The sequence below is a fragment of the Ascaphus truei genome, chromosome 22 (genome assembly GCF_040206685.1).
Source record: "Ascaphus truei isolate aAscTru1 chromosome 22, aAscTru1.hap1, whole genome shotgun sequence".
NCBI classification, from domain to species: domain Eukaryota; kingdom Metazoa; phylum Chordata; class Amphibia; order Anura; family Ascaphidae; genus Ascaphus; species Ascaphus truei.
The window spans coordinates 2,506,424-2,530,073 of record NC_134504.1 but is presented as its reverse complement, the minus strand read 5'-3'; positions in this window follow the sequence as shown (position 1 = coordinate 2,530,073).

The window sequence follows — 23,650 nt, the reverse complement described above, 5'->3', positions numbered from 1 at the left end:
CAGATAAGAGATAAACACTATATTGACGTGCAGAGATTGTGTATATTGCTTAGAGATAATAGTACATGTTTTGAGCCACAAGCAGGCCCCGCTCCCTCAGTCAGCGCGCCCGCACTGCAGACAGGCGGCGCGCTGACAGGCACAGACCGCGATATGCTCTCTGTAGGGAGCCGGGAGCCAGAGCGGGAGTGGGAGGGGGCGTGGTTTGAATGGAGGGACCCGCTACTCCCCCCCCCCTCCCTCCATGGGCTCGGTCTCCCGGGCTGCAGGAGGGAGCTGCTGCGGGCTGCTGGAAGGTAGGCTCCCGCTCCCTCCCGCTTCCCCCACAAATGCCCTCCTCACACACGCTGATGCACACACACCACCCCCTACCTTGTGTAGGAAGCTGTCGGACAGCTCCCGCTCCCGCCCCTGTCGCTGATAGGCTCATCAGCGCACCACGTGACGCGTCACCACTCGGGATCACAATTTTCTTGCATCCCCTGGCGGCTGACGCGTTGCAGCGCGTAGTGAGCCGTGCAGCGAGAGGGGACTGGGACCTGCTCAGAAGGATTCCTCTGCTGGTAGGGAACGCTCACGCGACCGCCCGCGCCACCGGGCACAGCGGGTCCCAGCCCTTAGAGAGGGCTGCAGCTACTGTGTAGTTAAACTCCTATGAAGGAGTAGGTGTTATTCTTATGATTCGTTTTGACTTAAAGGGCCGGTGGGCCTGTTAGTGTATAATTTAACCCTGTAAATAAACCCAGTGTAGAGAAATACAATGTTTCCGGCCTTAATCTGGGACTAAAAGATACTGCAAGGTGATGCAGACATCACAAAGTGGAGAACGCCCAACAAGGCTGCATTAACAAACTATATGGCCTTAGAAAGGTCTGTGTCGTTCTCGGTAGAAAAATTATTACAGCAGTCAGGCAAGATCACAAAAAGTGGTCAAGTTTACCAGCGCAGGACAAAATATAGAAAAAATGAAGTATAGTTCCATCAGACACTCGGTAACCCGATGTTCCAAACCCTGAATAAGGTTTAAGTCACTCTATGAAAACTCCCTAACAGAAAAGTCCATTAAAATGCTATGCCAAAACGATACAAAAACACCTTGCCCCATGTAACATTTTTATGAGTTCTAATATCATCTGCATAAATAGTGTCAATTATCAATAAATATATAGTTTAGATACATCTACTGCACCGACACACTTTATTCGAGCAAATACCCAGTATGTACCTGGCAGATACCTGGAATGCGCCGCTCCTCACCTCTGACAAGCCCCGTTGCATTTGCCTTCCCAGCCTGGGTACATGCCTGGCTGACGGGCGGCTGATCTGTTAAATGATAATGATTAGGATTTAATAGGCTGCAATGCTTCGTGTGTCTACCAGATGGCATAAATTCATGAATTGTAATGCAGTATATATATATATACTGTGCAGTATTGCAGCCAGCGGGAATAAAATGCTTCAATCCCTGCCTGGAAAATAACTCAATGCACTCGGGCAGAAAACAGTCACAAACCTCAATACACCCGGGTATACCCGAATTCGTGGGACTAGCCGAGCTCGAATAAAGTGTGTCGCCAGTGTATGCTAGAAATGCATAGAGTGTCCCTGTGCACATCTTCCCAAGATACAACGTTAAAGATTTAAATCAGGGGGGGAGGGGGCAATCCAGCCCTCTAGGGGCACCAACAGGTCAGGTTTTCAGGATAGCCCTGCTTCAGCACAGGTGGCTCAATTGGTCTCTGACTGAGCCACTAATTGGGCTACTTGTGCTGAAGCAGGGATATCCTTACAATTTGACCTGTTGGTGGCCCTTGAGGATTGGAGTTGGCCCACCCCTGATTTTGATGTATTAATGGCAGATGATAGAAGAGATGGAATAGCTAAGTACAGTATCCATGTTACTATGTAACAAAATAGAGCACCATATTATAGCTGACATAGTAACGAAAACACCTTATAATATGCAGGTATTTTAAGAATAGATCTCTGTATAACAATGTTGCTATTTGTAGCTATGCCTCCCCCATATTGTGTTTCCTAATTTGCATAGACTGCCTTTAGTTGAGAATATATCCGTATATTCTTCTTCATACGTGTCCCACCACATTGGAGACACATACAGTACTGTTAACATCCGGGACTTGTTTCAAGGAGTCAAATAACAGAGCAACAATACTCATTCATTTTCCAGAGTTCTCTGGACGGGTCGTTCGGCTTTTCATGTCAATATTGTTCCCATCGATGGCTGCCTGCTCAACGCGCGTTTCGCCTGTGTGCAACTTCTTTTTATATAGCTTTTTAATAGCGTTTTTCGATTAGGGAATTTTTGTGGAGTGATTTTTTTCAGCTACAATGGAAGAGCAGTGTTGGGGAAATAAAAGAAAACGTAATAATCGTAGCAATAATAATAAATATTTATCTATTTGGACATAAGCTTATTTTGGTTCCTTTTGATCCTTGAGTGCTTACTGGAGTTGCTTTTTGTTTTTCTATTAGCATAATGCCTCTGAAACATGTACCAGTAATGTTTAGTTGAAGATACTGTACTGGTTACTGATATAAAATAGAGAAAAACCTGGCGCCAAATTGTCAGTGGAATGTCCTGTACTCCTCAAGGGATCCGCACACTTGCTCGACAGACCATGCAAAGAAATAAACACAAACACACAAAAATCATAGCGCAACACTGTAGGGTGAGCAGTAATGCACTAATATATACAAACAATTAAGAATCCTAGCGACAATTAAAACAACTATTTATTAAAAAGAAGAACTATGCCAAGACAAAGGACCGCAGGTCATCTGGGACACAAAAATTGGAGCCCTACTTACAGACAGCAAGGCTTAAACTCGCATGGTAGGAACAAGTCCTAGATAGAGATGGTCTCCCTGCCGGGTGATGTCTCTGCTCCACTGCGGCTCAAACTCCAGTCAGTCCCTACGATGGTAGCCGGAACCTCTCCGGCCGTGGAGGCTGGTGTGCGGGGTCCACAGCTCTGCACCGCGTGTAGACACGCCTCACTTCCTCCTCCGGAGCAACGGGAAGTCTCTGCGCGCCCGCGCGCGATAGTACCTGTGGCCTTAAAGGGACAGCTGGCAGGCAGAATGAAAAGCAGGTCTCCAAAGCCAAATGACCTTAAACGTCCAAAGTCAATCAAACAGTGGCTGTGCCACTAGCCCTACGCGTTTCGTAGATGTCACTCTACTTCCTCAGGGGTTTGGCTGCAGTAAGTAGTGTGCTGTATCCTTCTGGCTAGCAGCACATCTATCCATGTGCTCTCATCTGAGGCCTGTCTCAGATGAGAGCACATGGATAGATGTGCTGCTAGCCAGAAGGATACAGCACACTACTTACTGCAGCCAAACCCCTGAGGAAGTAGAGTGACATCTACGAAACGCGTAGCGCTAGTGGCACAGCCACTGTTTGATTGACTTTGGACGTTTAAGGTCATTTGGCTTTGGAGACCTGCTTTTCATTCTGCCTGCCAGCTGTCCCTTTAAGGCCACGGGTACTATCGCGCGCGGGCGCGCAGAGACTTCCCGTTGCTCCGGAGGAGGAAGTGAGGCGTGTCTACACGCGGTGCAGAGCTGTGGACCCCGCACACCAGCCTCCACGGCCGGAGAGGTTCCGGCTACCATCGTAGGGACTGACTGGAGTTTGAGCCGCAGTGGAGCAGAGACATCACCCGGCAGGGAGACCATCTCTATCTAGGACTTGTTCCTACCATGCGAGTTTAAGCCTTGCTGTCTGTAAGTAGGGCTCCAATTTTTGTGTCCCAGATGACCTGCGGTCCTTTGTCTTGGCATAGTTCTTCTTTTTAATAAATAGTTGTTTTAATTGTCGCTAGGATTCTTAATTGTTTGTATATATTAGTGCATTACTGCTCACCCTACAGTGTTGCGCTATGATTTTTGTGTGTTTGTGTTTATTTCTTTGCATGGTCTGTCGAGCAAGTGTGCGGATCCCTTGAGGAGTACAGGACATTCCACTGACAATTTGGCGCCAGGTTTTTCTCTATTTTATGTTATTCTGTTAGTACTGGCAGTATCACCGGGCAGCCATCCTTTATTAGAGGTTTTTTTTAATATCACACTGTTTTACACTTTAGCGCTAGTTCACATTTATTTTCACCATTACTGGTTACTGATATGTTTCATTTCATGGAACGTCCATGAACTTCTGCGTAGATTAAAGCAGGTCATGCTGTATACTGCTCCCATCATTTCTGTAGGATCCTGATGAAGGTTTTCATGAAGTGAATTGTTCATTTGATAAGAAAAACCTGAAAATTATCATCAGCTATTGAAAAGGTTTTTTATGTAGACTTTGGATGGGGTTCTGTGCTGAGCAGAGCAGGTAAAAAGTATTACACCGACATCCTCAAAACTGGAAAAATACATATCAACCTCTCCTGTCTTCCAATGATTTCTTGGATAACAATAGAGCTTTCTCAAATCGGACACATTCTTTAAAAAAAACAAAGCAAACATTGACATGCGCAACGTATTTGCGCAATGCGCCCCCTGCGAAGGTGCGATCGGATGCATTAAGGACCATTTGTGTAGACACAGGCCATCAAATCCAATAAAATAAATCAAATATTGAATATTCATTTTAACATTCACTGATCGAATGACTGATATTTGAAAAAAAATTGAGGTTGACTATTTGACGGAAAATCACATTATACAAAGAGGCCAGCTGAGGAATGCATTGGGTCCCTATTATGCCATACACCTGCTTGCATTATATGCCAGTGTCTCAGTCTGTTGGTGTTAAATTTTTTTTAAGAAGGTATTAAATAAACGTGAAGCTTTAAAACTCACAGAGCTGCTGATTACGATTCCAGGATGGACACTAATTTCAAGCTTGGATGAGCGATTCATTATACAGTTACTTATCTCTTTTGGAGTATTATATCAACAGCTCTTAGCGACAGATGCATCAGAACAACGCAACTAGAAGATCCTGTCTCTAACTAGGTATGCTTAAGCAATTAGTCATCAACTGGATACACCCATCCAGTACATCTGAGTGTACTCCTGTACTATTCGTGTATTCACTTTTCTGTATACTATACAGTATCACCGGCATTTAGCCACTATTTTGGCAACAGCACGTCTAGGGTTAAGCCAAAGCTAATCGTCTTGAGTCCTTTGAGTACTATGATTCGTTCCCCAGGCTGTCAATCACCACATCGGAGTGTGATTGGGGTGATTGTGTGTCCCGCCCAGTCTGTTGGGTATTTAGAAGTGACACAGCTAGCCAGTAGGTACCTCCTACCTTGAGAAAGCGCCAGCCCCCGAGCGCGAAACGTACATCGGGATGACGTCATCGCGTTGACGTCGGAGATCACGGGTGAGATTGCTCCGGTATCGGGGAGGGAGAGGGTGTATACCAGAGCCTGCGTTGTAGTCAGCCTTTATGTGGGAACTGCTGTGCCATGGCATTTGCTGGTATGTGCTGGTTTATCAGTGTGGGATATTGACTATTCATGTGGCGGTATTATCCTAGAGCGCCACTACACTGACCATGACACTTCCAGCAGTACGAGTCTGTTGATATTGGTGACACATGCTGATCTATTAGACTCTGGAATCACTGTGGCTAGGAATATTATTTACTGCTACACCCTCTCATTTGATATAGGAGGGGGACACTGTTACTATCTATGCTATGATTATTGACACTAGTCAGATTTAGAGGTTATTTCATGCCTATTCCCCGACTTATACCCTTCCCCCTGTATTCCGAGTAGTATATCAGGAGGGTTCTATTTAAGAACCAAATCTATTGCTATATACCTACCAATTAACCTCCTGTTAACACCCATACCTTGAGTTTTAGATGTTTTTATTACCTACAGGCATACCCCGCTTTAAGTACACTCGCTTTAAGTACACTCGCGAGTAAGTACATATCGCCCAATAGGCAAACGCCAGCTCACGCATGCGCCTGCCAGCACGTCCTGAATAGCAATACCGGCTCCCTACCTGTACTGAAGTTGTGCGCACGCGGAGAGACTATAGAGCCTGTTACAAATGCGTTATTTACATCAGTTATAAACGTATATGACAATTGCAGTACAGTACATGCATCGATAAGTGGGAAAAAGGTAGTGCTTCACTTTAAGTACATTTGCGCTTTACATACATGCTCCGGTCCCATTGCGTACGTCAATGCGGGGTATGCCTGTACTGAGTTTGCGTCGTTATAGTGTATCATACATATATGTTAATAAAAGTTTTTTGTTTTGCCTATTAGGCTTTTATGGTAATTGTTCATTCCTAGCACTGGATGCGATTACAAGCCCTCCCCTACGGACTTATCTGATATATGTCAGGGAGTATTATACCCCTGCTGCTATTTATCATTAGCCTGTTGTGCAGTGGTATCCAACTGGCACCCTCTCTCTCCACCTTTAAGACCCATCTTAAAACCCACCTCTGTAATGAAGCATATGGGTAGCTCCACGGCTGATACTATACACCTCATAGCTGGTGTTGGAGACTTGGGTTGATATTTCCTTGAATAAATGGCCTGCAAGGTGTCCTGTGAAGCAGTGTGTAGTTAATATGGACCGTAATGTCAACTGGAACTTTAGACTACTGGCAAATACTGCTTGGCTTCCATGTTGCTGATCTCTTACTTCTTGGGGTTCAGATTAGAATGCCTGTGCCTGCCAATGTTTACCGTTGCTGGTCAAGCATATAACAAATGCTCCTGTTCCTGCAGTTTCCCATTGGGATACCTAACTACAACCCCAAGCACGTACTGTATAAACGTGGAAGCGTACCATCTGACGCCAGATAAGAGACACTTTTTTTTTTAACCGTAATAGGGTCTTCTCCTGTTGCACCAGACTGGTCATTTGTAACAGGGTAGTATTAAGAAACAGACACCATACAGAAGACATTATCTCATGACATCAGACGTGTCACCCCAAACCTATTAGAAAGATTGCCTGTTTGGTCCATCGGAAACACCAACCTGTCTCTTTTGACATATTATGAAATAAACCCAGTTTGTAAAGACCAGTCACTTTAACATTTCATCTGCTTGTCACCCTCAGAGATAGTGTTATAAATGACTCTTGACTTGAGGTCAGTTGACCTTGACCTCTGACCTTTTATTTTTGACATACATTTGAAGCAATCCGAAATGTTCAGAGAGGCTGTTACATACAGTAGGGTCCGTGACTGCCTGACATGCCTGAAGTATCATCAATTGTTTTCCACAGTCTGTGGCTGCTGGACCATTTCTATCCCTGGTAACGGCTCGCACGGCGGTTTCTTGGAGGAATATAGTAGCCATTAAAGGCGCAGTTATCGCAGAACGTTTATTTGTTTAAAGATTTCCTCCAGCACTCGGATTTGTAATCTGCGCGTTTTGATTTCTGAAGGATACAACGGAAACACCGGCCAGTACACTTCTAAAATGATCGCTATTGTAAGACAGGTGCAATTTAACATGTGAATGCCCGTGTTGAGCGTTAAGTGTTTTGTGTCTATTTTTGGCTGACTTTAAATAATAATAATTTAGTCTTGTATAGCGCTTTCTGTGTACTCCGCGCTGTACACAGGTGTAGCCCTTTTTCTGAACCCCTGAACAAAGGAACTACTGATGCTGTGTTTTACCTGTGGCTCCAGGAGCTCTAAGCCTCCGCTGATGGGGAGCCTGGGGTCTTACCCACTCTTAACATGATGCAGCGCCTCCACTTACCCAGGATCCCCATTTTAGAAGATCTACTCTGAGTAAGAAAACATAACCAACTGTATTTGTGCTACAAGCAACCTTTTACTATTTTACTAACTAATAAGATAACTCAGAATACACCTCACATGCATAAGACTCTTACACTCTATAATCATGACATAACACACTGTGGCTCGGCCACACCTTAAAAGGGCTAATGTCCTGTACACAGGTGGCTCTGCCACTCTCCAGAGGAGTATGTCCTAGCAACTGGTATTTATATTGAATAGTCTGCTGGCACACTAGTGCCCCCAATTAGTTAGTAGGAGGCGGGATCAGCACCTGGTGACCGGTGTAGGTGCACTTGATGATTAACAATACCTCCTGGTCACTGCAGTGACCACACCTCTTCAAAAAGGGTCCGTAGTGTCGTTCCAGACCTTTCGCTGACACTCTGCTCTGCGGTCTGTCTCCAGACAAAGATGCAACTCCTGCAGCTGAACCAGCACTAATGGGATGCTTCCCTAAGTGCTACGGCCGTCCCTACAAAAGCAGCACCCTACGATGACAGGGGGTATTACTCCTGGGGGCTAGGGAAAGTATCTGTCCTAAGCGGAAGGGTCACTGACCCTCCGCTCGCACACACGAGGTTCCGCCACCTTCCTTCTTCCACTCTCTCACTCGTGTGTCCGCCCACACGCTTCCTGTCTCTCTCCTCTCCAGAACCTAGCACCCTATTGGTCCCCAGCCTCAGCTGACTTTTCCACAGTTCACAGTTCAAAGTTCAACCCCAAAGTCCCGCCGGATAGGTTGCCGTTCGCGCGCTTTCCTCGTGCATGCGCAACCTTGCTATTCACACAGTGACCTTACTTGCAAAAGAACAGTATGGCGCTTCCTGCATTAGTAACAGTGCGGAACCCACATATATATGTACACATTCCTAACACATCCTTACATTGGTTTTTGTTTTGCAGGCACAAGTCCTTGCCCCTTAGAGCAAGGGTGCACAACGCAAGCCCCCCAACAGGTCAGGATAACACAGCTTCAGCACAGGTGGCTCAATCAGTCCCTGCTTCAGCACAGGTGGCTCAATTGGAGGCTCAGTCTTTGACTGAGTCTCTGAGCCACCTGTGATGAAGCAGGGACTGATTAAGCACCCTGTGTAGAAGCAGGGACTGATTGAGTCACCTGTGCTGAAGTTGGGACTGATTGAGCCACCTGTGCTGAAGCTGGGATATCCTAAAAACCTCATCGGTTTGGAGGGAGGGGGGAGGAGCTAGAGGACGGGTGGAGTTGAGCACCCCGCCCAGATCTATGTTTTGGTGCCTGAGGCACAGGGAGATAAAGTGACTTGCCCAAGGTCAGAAAGAGCCGACACTGGGAATTGAACCAGGTTCCGCTGCTTCACACACAGTGTCATTGTTTATAGAGGCTCACTGGGCCTTGACTCACTGAGCCCTTACTCCGTGAGCCTTTACTCACTGAGCCCTTACTCGCTGAGCCTTTACTCCCTGAGCCTTTACTCCCTGAGCCTTTACTCCCTGAGCCCTTACTCGCCGGGCCTTTACTCACTGAGCCCTTACTCCGTGAGCCTTTACTCACTGAGCCCTTACTCGCTGAGCCTTTACTCCCTGAGCCTTTACTCCCTGAGCCTTTACTCCCTGAGCCCTTACTCGCCGGGCCTTTACTCACTGAGCCCTTACTCGCCGAGACTTTACTCACTGAGCCTTTACTCGCCGAGACTTTACTCCCTGAGCCTTTACTCGCCGAGCCTTTACGCACTGAGCCCTTACTTGCCGAGCCTTTACTCCCTGAGCCATTACTCATTGAGCCTTTACTCACTGAGCCCTTACTTGCCGAGCCTTTACTCCCTGAGCCATTACTCGCGAGACTTTACTCCCTGAGCCCTTACTCGCCGAGCCTTTACTCACTGAGCCTTTACTCACTGGGCCTTTACTCCCTGAACCCTTTCTCGCCGAGCCTTTACTCCCTGAGCCTTTACTCGCCGAGCCTTTACTCACTGAGCCGTTACTCGCTGAGCCTTTACTCGCTGAGCCTTTACTCCCTGAGCCCTTACTCGATGAGCCTTTACTCCCTGAGCCCTTACTCACCGAGCCTTTACTCACTGAGCCTTTACTCGCTGAGCCTTTACTCCCTGAGCCCTTACTCGCCGAGCCTTTACTCACTGAGCCATTACTCGCTGAGCCCTTACTCACCGAGCCTTTACTCACTGAGCCTTTACTCCCTGAGCCCTTACTCGCTGAGCCTTTACTCCCTGAGCCCTTACTCACCGAGCCTTTACTCACTGAGCCTTTACTCACTGAGCCTTTACTCCCTGAGCCCTTACTCGCCGAGCCTTTACTCACTGAGCCTTTACTCGCTGAGCCTTTACTCGCTGAGCCTTTACTCACTGAGCCTTTACTCCCTGAGCCCTTACTCGCCGAGCCTTTACTCACTGTGCCTTTACTCACTGAGCCTTTACTCCCTGAGCCCTTACTCGCCGAGCCTTTACTCACTGAGCCTTTACTCCCTGAGCCCTTACTCACCGAGCCTTTACTCACTGAGCCGTTACTCGCTGAGCCTTTACTCCCTTAGCCTTTACTCCCTGAGCCCTTACTCGCTGAGCCTTTACTTCCTGAGCCCTTACTCACTGAGCCTTTACTCACTGAGCCCTTACTAGCTGAGCCTTTACTCGCTGAGCCTTTACTCCCTGAGCCCTTACTCACCGAGCCTTTACTCACTGAGCCTTTACTCACTGAGCCTTTACTCCCTGAGCCCTTACTCGCCAAGCCTTTACTCACTGAGCCTTTACTCGCTGAGCCTTTACTCGCTGAGCCTTTACTCACTGAGCCTTTACTCCCTGAGCCCTTACTCGCCGATCCTTTACTCACTGTGCCTTTACTCACTGAGCCTTTACTCCCTGAGCCCTTACTCGCCGAGCCTTTACTCACTGAGCCTTTACTCCCTGAGCCCTTACTCACCGAGCCTTTACTCACTGAGCCGTTACTCGCTGAGCCTTTACTCCCTTAGCCTTTACTCCCTGAGCCTTTACTCGCTGAGCCTTTACTCCCTGAGCCCTTACTCACTGAGCCTTTACTCACTGAGCCCTTACTAGCTGAGCCTTTACTCACTGAGCCTTTACTCACTGAGCCTTTACTCCCTGAGCCCTTACTCGCCGAGCCTTTACTCACTGAGCCTTTACTCACTGTGCCTTTACTCGCCGAGCCTTTACTCGCCGAGGCTTTACTCGCTGAGGCTTTACTCACTGAGCCTTTACTCACTGAGCCCTTACTCGCTGAGCCCTTACTCACTGAGCCTTTACTCGCCGAGCCTTTACTCGCCGAGGCTTTACTCACTGAGCCTTTACTCACTGAGCTTTTACTCGCTGAGCCCTTACTCGCTGAGCCCTTACTCACTGAGCCCTTACTCGCCGAGCCCTTACTCACCGAGCCCTTACTCACTGAGCCCTTACTCACTGAGCCCTTACTCACCGAGCCCTTACTCACCGAGCCCTTACTCGCCGAGCCTTTACTCGCCGAGCCTTTACTCACCGAGCCTTTACTCACTGAGCCTTTACTCACTGAGCCCTTACTCACTGAGCCTTTACTCGCTGAGCCCTTACTCACTGAGCCTTTACTCACTGAGCCCTTACTCACTGAGCCCTTACTCACTGAGCTGACCCTTCCCCACAGGGTCTTCTTTTTACACGGTGCAAACCGCAATGAGTTTGCGCCATGACTCCCCTGTTGTGAGCGCACTCAAATCGTCCCGTAGGATTCAGCCTGGGCTCACATGCTTCACAACGCCTATGTATATTATGTAACGTTTAACGACTTTACATACTGTACTACGGCATTGTTAGAAAGAAACCGTATCATACAAACTGAGAATAGCTGCGAGCGTAAGTGATTTTAATAGCTACGCGGATCTTTAAGGTAAGAATGAATTGTTAGCACTGTATGTTATTTACGCCGTTAATTAAAGCTTCGGGTTCACTGTTCGCTGTCAATAGAACAGCAGGACGTTTTCTATCCTGAATGTGCTCTGACCTTTATGTAAAGCACAAACACAGAGAAATGTCAGCATCTAAGGACTGCGCACGTCCATTCTTCATGTGCTGCTCAAGTTCTCATCTGATCCACAGCTTAGCAACCCTAACAATGATTAGATGCAGCGAAAGTGCCAGCGCTTTTATAAAGTCACCCAGGAAAACAATGAAAAAGATATGCAGGACCGATTAATAAAGTAATGGACTGGATTACACAATAAACAAGGATATTATACTTTAAGTACAATGTTCAGTCTCACTAGTTCACTCGTAGGGTCAGTCCCTCCTAAGACCAAAGTATACTAATGGCAGTGACATCGTTAAGGGGTCAGTCCCTCCTAGGGGCAACGTGTACTAATGGCAGTGACAGGGTTAAGGGGTCAGTCCCTCCTAAGACCAAAGTATACTAATGGCAGTGACATGGTTATGGGGTCAGTCACTCCTAGAGGGCAAAGTGTACTAATGGCAGTGACAGGGTTATTGGGTCAGTCACTCCTAAGACCAAAGTGTACTAATGGCAGTGACAGGGTTAAGGGGTCAGTCCCTCCTAGGGGCAAAGTGTACTAATGGCAGTGACAGGGTTAAGGGGTCAGTCCCTCCTAAGACCAAAGTGTACTAATGGCAGTGACAGGGTTAAGGGGGCAGTCCCTCCTAGGGGCAAAGTGTACTAATGGCAGTGACAGGGTTAAGGGGTCAGTCCCTCCTAGGGGCAAAGTGTACTAATGGCAGTGACATGGTTAAGTAATCGGAGTGTATATCACGTGTAATATGGACAGTTCATGAAACTCGATGCCCCTGGACAGTTTGTCATCACACGTTACCCTGTATTTCATAGCTCGGTATCTCGGGAACGGATGATGACCTGAATATGCCAAAAACACAGTTGAGAAGATTAGTAGCAGCAGTTCCACGGTTTAGGACATTTTTTCGCGGCCACTTTGCTGTGCCGCCGGCGCTTAGCCGCCACTCACCTCTCCGCAAGGACATCTCTCTGTCTGCCGTCTCACCACCAAGAAAAGCCCCATAAGTTTTCTCCCCAAACCCCCTAATCTTAACCTCTAATACTAACGCTACCACCTACCCTAAAACCTTAACCCCTTACCCAAAAAAACCCTAATCTTACTCCATACCCTAAAAACCCCTAATCTTACGCCTTCCCCTAAGAACCCCTAATCTTAACCTCCATTACTAACGATACCTCCTACCCTAAAGTCCTTAACCCTTTACCCTATGCCCTTACCCTAAACCCCTTACCCTAAATCCCCTATCCTTAACCTACCCCTACGCAAACAGCTAAAACTCCATAAATTATCTTACCTTACTGGCGAAGCGTCCGGTGGGTGTGTCCAGCATCGGAGTTGCCCCGGCTAAGGGTCCCTCAGTGGCCAAAGGTCCAGTTCTAACAATTCCATAGAGTAGCATGAAGGATAAACCTAAGGCTGCGATTACAGTGGAGGCGCGTGCGCAACAACGCGCGTGCCGCGAACAAAAGGCCTCTGAGGCCGGCCATAGTACGTGCTACCAAGCGCGCGATTCTCGGCCAGACAAATAATTTTATCTTTGCCGTGCGACTGGCGGGTCACGTGCGGGGTTCAGCCAATGAGGGGGAACCGCTCACATTACGTCACAGCCCCGCCTCCGCCACGCCTCCCCGTCGCCCAGTACCTCAGTGCAGGTTTCACATGAGTGGCAGGCGCCCGTGACGGCAGGCATGCATGACATGGCTGTCTCCGTTGCGCATGCGCAGACCGCCACTATAATCGCAGCCCGAGGATGCATGCTGTACCCAAACGTTGGATCGTTCCTTTGCTGTTTAATGATATTCAATAAATCCCTACTGATTAGCTACTAGTAACGTGGTGCACCTGACCGGATCTTATTAGCAAAGAGAAGTGACATTCGTTAATTGCAAACTGCTGCTTTAATAAAACGCACCTGTAAAAATAACTGTTTTGTAATATAATTAACGCCCCTGTTCAATATGATGTGAAGCCGTCTTCTCCTTCGTCAGGAAGATTGCAGCTTCGCTCGTATGAAGGGAGCTTAAACCTTCCCACGCACAGGGCCGACGGTGTCACAGAACGTTGAGTAGTGGACGTGCAGAGAAGCAGCGGGGACGTTCCACTGCTTCCAAAGTCTCTGGTAATTGAACAAATCGAATGAGTCACTCACTTTCCACTACCAGAGAACATTTTAATTCATCTTGCTATCGTTTTATTAAACCTACCTGTGCAAGCCTGCCAGGCTGTGTATTAAACTAAGTGGCCGGACCTGGATATTATATCAGCTATTTTGACCACTGCAATTCCTTCTTCATTTCTTCATCACCCGAGGCCATTTGTCAATAGCTGTCAGATAAGTGCATTAGGCGGCTAAACTTAGCAGGAATTAAACTAGAGCATCGTTATCCTTAAGCGACGTGTACTCATCTTTCTCAATGTTCATGCCCATGTTTACCAAGTGGTGCTAAGCCGTAAGAGATCTCCCACTGACAAGCTGGTTACCTGAAGTGCAAGGCATCAGAACAGACTTTTCTTTGCATTGATAAATCCCCCACATACAGCGACATGTCCAGACTACACCGGTATCACAAAGCCCTGATACGGGTTATCAGAACCTGCATTCTGATGCAGATCTGACATTAACTACCTTTGACTTGAATGGCAATGATTGCAGATAAATAACTGACATCCCTTATTGGAGCTTCCAAAATCCTCCCCATCATTTCCCCGGGAAGTATAATATACAGTAAATGTTGCATTAGGGTTTGCTAGACAGTATGCCTCCCTTTGGAATGATATCAATATCGTTTGAGTAGGTTGAACTTCCAGGATAATATCTAGTCTTCAACCTACATTACCATGTGAAATATTCCATTGTAATATACCTAACATATATATAAGCCAAGACGTCCTACTGACACAAATCGTTAGCAAGTAAAAGGAGAAAAATTGGAGCTAAAAACCTTGATACGAGATCGTGCAATGTTTTCGCAAATCTGGTACATCTGAACGTTAGTTACTCGTGAATTTTTCAGGAAATCAGTCGTTTTCACAAACATTCACCGAGGGTATCTTTCTCTCTGGTGCTAATACCCCTGAGGAAGTGAAGACAGCTTCGCGAAACGCGTGGGGGGTACGGGGACGGCGTGCAGCCGAACCGTGCCTTCACGCAGGAGTGATGTCATCAGGAGGCGACTGCTGAAAGCGCCTAGCCGTAGAACCTGGAGACGCGGCGGTGAACGCTGCAGAGAGGCTGCTCTGTATCCAGATTGGACCCAATGTAAGAAGGAAGGGTTCAACTTGGGGACTGGTGCACACCAAAACCAAGTGCCACCTGGTCAGGATATCACTGCTTCAGCACAGGTGGCTCAATCACTGGCTCTAGACGAATGATTGAGAATGCCTTGAAATCGAAAGTCTGAAATGTGCAAACATTATACGAGTGCAAATTCTCTCAAATGTGCAAACACTATACGAGTGCAAACTCTCCCAAATGTGCAAACACTATACGAGTGCAAACTCTCCCAAATGTGCAAACACTATACGAGTGCAAACTCTTCCAAATGTGCAAACACTATACGGGTGCAAACTCTCCCAAATGTGCAAACACTATACGAGTGCAAACTCTCCCAAATGTGCAAACACTATACAAGTGCAAACCCTCCCAAATGTGCAAACACTATACGAGTGCAAATTCTCCCAAATGTGCAAACACTATACGAGTGCAAATTCTCCCAAATGTGCAAACACTATACGAGTGCAAAGCCTCCCAAATGTGCAAACACTATACGAGTGCAAAGCCTCCCAAATGTGCAAACACTATACGAGTGCAAACTCTCCCAAATGTGCAAACACTATACGAGTGCAAATTCTCCCAAATGTGCAAACACTGTATGAGTGCAAAGCCTCCCAAATGTGCAAACACTATACGAGTGCAAAGCCTCCCAAATGTGCAAACACTATACGAGTGCAAAGCCTCCCAAATGTGCAAACACTATACGAGTGCAAACTCTCCCAAATGTGCAAACACTATACGAGTGCAAAGCCTCCCAAATGTGCAAACACTATACGAGTGCAAACTCTCCCAAATGTGCAAACACTATACGAGTGCAAACTCTCCCAAATGTGCAAACACTATACGAGTGCAAAGCCTCCCAAATGTGCAAACACTATACGAGTGCAAACTCTCCCAAATGTGCAAACACTATACGAGTGCAAACTCTCCCAAATGTGCAAACATTATACGAGTGCAAACTCTCCCAAATGTGCAAACACTATACGAGTGCAAAGCCTCCCAAATGTGCAAACACTATACGAGTGCAAACTCTCCCAAATGTGCAAACACTATACGAGTGCAAACTCTCCCAAATGTGCAAACATTATACGAGTGCAAACTCTCCCAAATGTGCAAACACTATACAAGTGCAAAGCCTCCCAAATGTGCAAACACTATACGAGTGCAAACTCTCCCAAATGTGCAAACACTATACGAGTGCAAACTCTCCCAAATGTGCAAACACTATACGAGTGCAAACTCTCCCAAATGTGCACAACTGTTTTGTGAAACTTTTCCTTGAACTAAACTGACCTTGGTACAGGACTAAAATGTAGGGATGGGCGGGTTTTCGGGGTGGGTGTGACCGGTTCCTTTCCGCGGATCAATGTCACAGAGGGCAATTCGCGGTTTGCGGATTTTTTAATTAGTTTATTACCAATACGCCGTGGATTCCGCAGCCCGTGGACGGATTCTTGAGAACGGATCGCCGAATCCGCTGATTGGATTCTACAAATCCGCCCACGGGTTGTATCCAATGGCGGAGTTTGATGAATCCGCGCCTATTGAAACTGCCCAAATCCGTTTACGGATTTTACACCGCGAAACAGATTTCGGGGAACGGATGTAGGTCTTTACTGTACATCAACGTTGCTCAGAACAAACACCAATACCGTTGGCGACATTTGGATAAAATGTATCGCGTTTCCGTGAAGCTCAGTTTCATTGTGAAGCAAACTTTGTATTTTATGTTGTATCTTCTAAGGACAGAGAAAATGTTCTTTCACTTTGCTCGTAAAAATATGAACCTGTATTAGTTTTATTAGCTGCCTGTTTTGCCAAATCGGCTTCAGGGTGATATAGGGTACAGTAGTAACAGCTGAGAAGGAGAATTACAGCAGGCATGGAGGAAAGCCATTTACCCAGTGGGATTCTGGGCTCGGAACTTTACACGGCAACTTGTCAGATGTGAGATATCTGCCGGAGGGGGCAGGCAGCCAATAAACGGGGCACTTATCCTTAATTAGCCAAAGGCAATGACTTTGCCCAAAGTGAAGTATGTTGGACGAAAGATTCACTGCAGTTAAAATAGTGTTCTGAAAAAATGTCCCCCTAATTAATAAGAGCCGCAAACCAAGAGAAGCATCGTCCAAGCTTAACTGCAACAGTAACTCAGAAAGTACCGGTAACATTGCTTTCTTTGATCTTCTTTTGATACAGATGTTCTCAACTCCAGTCCTAATTTTAATATTCTATTGTGCCCTAGTGTAGCTTCTAGGTATCTAGCTACTTATTCGTCTTTTGTACAGCAACCTGTGATTTAACAGCGTTGCATCTTTCGGAAAGGCACACAATTACAGGAGTAATGTACAAAGTAGGTAAGAGGGGATAAACCTGGCATAGAATAAGATCTATGGTGAGTCACAAATATATATATTTATTTGGTTCTAGCTGAAAGTTTAGCAACAGATTTGTGGAAAGTTTCGGTGTTAATCAATCATTTGCCATATGGTAAAAAAACGTTTGCAGTGATGCAGTAATTACCTAGCCGTAAAATGCTGCAAATGATTTAATTTCATTATAAAAATCAATTTATTCCCGTCGCCCTCTGCTGAGTTTGGTAGTTTAATATGTAAGTATGTATCTATGTATATCTTTATTTACATTGCTCTTTCCAGCAGCAATACATGTGACATAATCACATGTCATAATATTATACTTCAGTGTATGCACTTTAAATAAACCCAATAAGAAGGATGGACACTTTCTCTTGTATTTTGGTTCTAAAAAAATAATAAGTTGGTTTTGATGAAACTCAAGTTGTTTTGCATTTGTCAAAAGTTATGGAAAAGAATAAAAAAATATATTAAAAAAATTCCTTTTCTATTTGGGGGAACTTTTTTGAATTTTAAAATCTTTTTGCAAATGTATTTTCGTTTGCGGACGCAAACGTTCCCCAAGTCAACGATTGAGAGCCACCTGTGCTGAAGCAGGGATATCCTTAAAACTTGACCTGTTGGTGGCCATTAAGGACTGGAGTTGGCCACCCCTGCACTAGAGGGTTCTGGGAAAGATTTAGTCAATTGTATCTTGTCACCAACTCCCCGCTTGCGTCACTCAGAGGCGCATGGAGAATTAATTCTTTCTCTGTCAAAGACTTCCCCTGGCAGCGAAATGGTTAAAAACCGGCCGGCTACAGGCAATTTATGGACTTCTTCCAACAAATATGTCTAATCCTCTTTCCACACTATTAGTGTTAGTATTACTATCCGCATTAACAACGTGAAGTGGCATTGAGCTCAACGACAAGTGCTAACGAGTTATATATCAAGTGGTAATGAGTAAAATGCATTTCCTATCTATGGCTTTATGTGCTTGATCATTCACTTCTTCTATGTCATTCAGGATTGCTTACAATTGTACCATAACTCCTCTCAATTATTACTATTTCCGGGCAAAGAGCCCTTGAAGTAGGAATTGCAAAACTTCTCTTCCTCCTTGAACGTCTCTTTATTACTCTGTCCTACCTTTACGTCCCAGGCTGAACCTCTGGCTTTAATGCTGTTTATTTTGTGATGGGCTCAATGCTTTGTCTACAGTCCTGCAGGAGAGCAACTGCAGACAAGGATTCTGGGTAATGGCATGTAAATGAGCACACCACGTAACTTTGTATTCCTCATAAACAAGGTGATTTCTATTGGGCTTTGGCCTATAACACACAGATGCACATGTACACACATTCATATACAGATGTAGCCACGTTCGTAGCGCGCTACCGCCGGCGAAATAGAGGTAAAGCCGCGCCCGGCTGATTCTAAACAATGGTGGCATCTCCCACTGGGGTGTTGTGTATGTCCCACTGCTTCGCTGGCTACATATTTATGGCTATATTGTATATCACAGATACAGAAGATATCTTTAGGAAAAGGTTAGACTTTTTTTTGCCATCACTGGAGTCGGGAATTATTGTTTCCCCCATATGAGACGTAATTGACAAAGTGGAGCAGTATAACTATAGATGTATCATGAGTATATCATGATTTAATAAAGGTTGAACGTAATGGAAAGGTAAACTAATGGTGTATCCCAACTGGAACTGTCTCACGGGCACACTAGTTAAGACTGAGTTTATACAGGTCAGAGGATGGTATCTTTATATACCAACCTACAGTATATTCAACACAGGTAACCTATCCAACCGTATCATATTGACTGGTATAATTTACTAGTAGAGAGTAGATGGCGCTATCTCTCTGCTCACCTATATTATCATAGATATAAATGGTATAATATAAAGATATATATTACCAATAGATCAACTAAAGTCCTTATTAAATGACTGCCCTCCTGAAGTCTGTCTCTCTGCCCCTCTGTACTAGTCCTGCAGTCTGCTCTACTTTCTGTCTCTTTTATATACATTTTTTATATAATCCACTGTTTGTATTCATTCTTGATGATGGCACTGGTTGCAATTCTCTGCCTGTCTGCGTCTGTCTGTCTCTGTGTGTCTCTCTCTCTCTGCGTCTCTGTGTCTCTCTCTGTCTCGCTCTCCGTCTCTCTCTCTCTGTGTGTCTGTGCGTCTCTCTCTCTCTGTCTCTCTCTGTGTGTCTCTATGTCTCTGTGTGTCTCTGTGTGTGTCTCTCTGTTTGTGTGTGTGTCTCTCTCTCTGCGTCTCTGTGTGTCTCTCTCTCTCTGTGTGTGTATCTCTCTCTCTCTCTCTCTCTCTCTCTCTCTCTCTCTCTCTCTCTCTCTCTCTCTGCGTCTATGTGTCTCTGTATGTCTCTCTCTGTCTCTCTCTCTGTGTCTCTGTGTGTCTCTCTCTCTCTCTGTGTGTCTCTCTCTCTGTGTCCCTGTGTGTCTCTCTCTGTCTCTCTCTCTCTCTCTGTGTCTCTCTCTCTGTGTCCCTGTGTGTCTCTCTCTGTCTCTCTCTCTCTCTCTGTGTCTTTGTGTGTCTCTCTCTCTGTGTGTCTGTGGGTCTCTCTCTGTCTCTCTCTCTGTGTCTCTGTGTGTCTCTGTGTGTCTCTCTCTCTGTGTCCCTGTGTGTCTCTCTCTCTCTGTGTCTTTGTGTGTCTCTCTCTGTCTCTCTCTCTGTGTCTCTGTGTGTCTCTCTCTGTCTCTCTCTATGTGTGTCTGTGTGTCTCTCTGTTTGTGTGTGTGTCTCTCTCTCTGCGTCTCTGTGTGTCTCTCTCTGTCTCTCTCTCTGTGTCTCTGTGTCTCTCTGTTTGTGTGTGTGTCTCTCTCTCTGCGTCTCTGTGTGTCTGTGTGTCTCTCTCTCTGTGTGTGTGTCTCTCTGTTTGTGTGTGTGTGTGTGTGTCTCTCTCTCTCTCTCTCTGCGTCTCTGTGTCTCTGTGTGTCTCTCTCTCTGTGTCTCTCTGTGTCTCTCTCTGTCTCTCTCTCTCTGCGTCTCTGTGTCTCTGTGTGCCTCTCTCTGTCACTCTCTCTGTGTGTCTGTGTGTGTCTCTCTCTCTCTCTCTCTCTGTGTCTCTGTGTGTCTCTCTCTCTCTGCGTCTCTGTGTCTCTGTCTCTCTCTCTCTCTCTCTGTGTCTCTGTGTGTCTCTCTCTGTCTCTCTCTCTGTCTCTCTCTCTGTGTCTCTGTGTGTCTCTCTCTCTGTGTCTCTGTGTGTCTCTGTCTCTCTCTCTGTGTCTGTGTGTGTCTCTCTGTCTCTCTCTCTGTGTGTCTCTCTCTCTCTCTTTCTGTCTCCTCCTTTAGTAGCCTCCTCCCACGGGCATTTTTATAGAGTGGGGGTACCCCAAGATCTGAACCGAGCAGGAATCAAATTCCATTCGACGTCCAAAGATCCGGACCTCCACAGTCCTGGGTATTCAGGTTCTGTACCTCCTGAACCGCCCAAACTTCAGGGGGCATGGGTACAGACGTGTGTGTGTGTGTGTGTGTGTTGAGTAAAGCCTTATTGTGTTTTGTTTGGGTAGTCAACCTTAAACGGATAAATCCAAAAGAACAAATGTTGGTTTTCTGATCCTGTTCTTCCTGGAACACGCTCGGTAATGCAGCGAGCAGAACAGCCAGGAATATACTGTATCTGTGTTTACAATAGATGGAAAGCTCAAACAGGGGGCTTATCTGCATGTCATTACCCAGAATCCTCACCTGCAACATAATCATTAAATGATATAAGACACTGGAGTGACCCAGGTTTATTGACCTGCAGAAGATTATACAATGTAACGCTCCCAGGAATTTCTTGTCTTTCCATATTGGTTTCCGAACTATAGAACGACTTTCACAAGATGCACGTGACCCAAGTTTCTGCGAGGTTCCCAAGTCTTTGGCAAAGTTGTTATCTCTCTGATTCACTGTCTTGTTTCTTGTCTATGTAATTTGTTCACATTTTTTAAAGTCTTTGACGAAGGATTATAGCAATTCTGCCCTCCCGTGAGCATTGTACTGGTAACGTTCCAATGAGACTTACACCCTGTAATTCCTATCCCGGGGCGATGTCTGCAATACCCAGTGGTTGCCTCCTGACTGAGTTACAGAACAGTTATGTATTTAAGGTCAGAACAAGGAGGAGAACACAACATTTTGTGTAAATATGTCATCTGTTTGCGCTCCTTCACGCTGCGGTGTTGAACGAAGGGAAAAACCTTTTACAAGAAAGTGTGTATAAGCTTAGAGGACCATACGGGGTTAACTTAGTTTGACATGGTGCTGAGCCTGTACATGTATGTATATCTTTAGTTATATAGCGCCCACAGTGTGCTCGGCACTTTACAAAGATAATACAGCACCGGGGATTATTATAATACAATAAGCGCAGCAAAATCAGACAATAGGAAAGGAAATCCCTGCCCCGGAGAGCTTACACTCTAAGGCTGGGATCATATTGTGTGCGATGGCGCACACACATCAAGCACAAATAGCAGGATCCCTTCGAGGCCGCTCCTAGTGCGCACGCACGACGGAGCGCGAGCGCGTTTTGAACAGAAAAAGAAAAATTGTCTTTTCAAGCGGCGGCCGCGTCACGGCCAAGTGACGTGAGCGGTTTAGTCAATCACGGCGAACCTGCTCCGTGACGTCATAGCCACGCCCCCTCATCGCCGCCAGCACTATGAGCAGGGGTTGCTTGTGCTGCAGCGGCACGGCAGGCGCTCGCACTCTCGCTAGCAAGCGGACGGAGTGTATGAGCTCTGCCTAAGTGGTATGTTGGGAGACGTACAGAGACCGCTGGTGAGGGAATAAGTAAGGAAAAGGTAAGGCCAGCCGGGGGAGACAGCCGGGGGAGACAGCCGGGGGAGACAGCCGGGGGAGACAGCCGGGACTGCTGTCCCGGGCCCGGTGAGTCAGGGGCCCCCCGCCAGTCCACGTGTCAGAAAAAACCCTGACAAGCTATCTTAATTGAAGCCTTCTTGGAAAAGCCAATCAGTGCCTTCCTCCTGGGCGGGGCCTTCCTCATGGGCAGGGCCTTCCTCCTGGGTGGGGCCTTCCTCCTGGGCAGGGCCTTCCTCCTGGGCGGGGCCTTCCTCCTGGGCAGGGCCTTCCTCCTGGGTGGGGCCTTCCTCATGGGCAGGGCCTTCCTCCTGGGTGGGGCCTTCCTCATGGGTGGGGCCTTCCTCATGGGTGGGGCCTAGCTGATATAAGCAACTGCACAGTCGGGAAACATGTGCTGGAATCTTCCTCGCTGTGCAGCTGCTTATATAGTGTGTGTGTCCCAAACCTACCTGCATCCTCCTCAGGCCTCAGCCTCTCCGTGGGCTGGTGTTGGCACCAAGGTCTTTCTGAAGGGTCCCTCTCCATGGGCAGTCAGCAGCCCCTCCAAGGCCTTTGCTTGCTGTCTGAAGGCCCCTTCGGTGGGCCATCAGCAGCCCCTCCAAGGCTCGCCGCTGTCTGTCTGAAAAGCTCCCCTCCGTGGGCCATAAGCAGCCCCCCCACGGCCCCCCATGTGCCATGTGAAGGCCCCTCCGTGGCTTTCTGAAGATCGGTCCTCGAACCTCCAGACTCCAGCCCTCAATATAATCTGTCCCTGGCTCCTAGTCCTATACACCTTACACCGTATACATACCCCCCCTCTCACCCCCCACCCCCCACCCCCCACCCCCCTCTTCCAGGCCCAAAACTGGAATAATCTACCGGAGACTCTCACAGCCGCCACCCGTCTAAAACTAAAGCTGCCTCACATTTTAATCTGGTCTGTAACTGTTACATACGCCCATAATATATATTATCTGTAACTGCACATGCAATGTCTTGTATATAATGTATACCCTGTTCATTATGTAACTGTATTTGTAACCATATATTATTTGTCTTAACTCTGTGCCCAGGACATACTGCAAAACGAGAGGTAACTCTCAATGTATTACTTCCTGGTAAAATATGTTATAAATAAAAAAATACTTTCCCCCACCCCCTGTGCCCCCCGTCCCCCGTCCCCCCTCCCCAGGCCTATACCTTTTTGTTTTTTTAATTATTTTTAAGGGTTTGTTCTCTGTGTGCATCAGTGTACAGTATGTGTGTGTATGTGAGTCAGTCTGCTCTGTGTGTGTGTGTGTGTGTATGTGAGTCAGTCTGCTCTGTGTGTGTATGTGAGTCAGTCTGCTCTGTGTGTATCAGTGTGTGTGTGTGTGTGTGTGTGTGTATGTGAGTCAGTCTGCTCTGTGTGTATAGTATG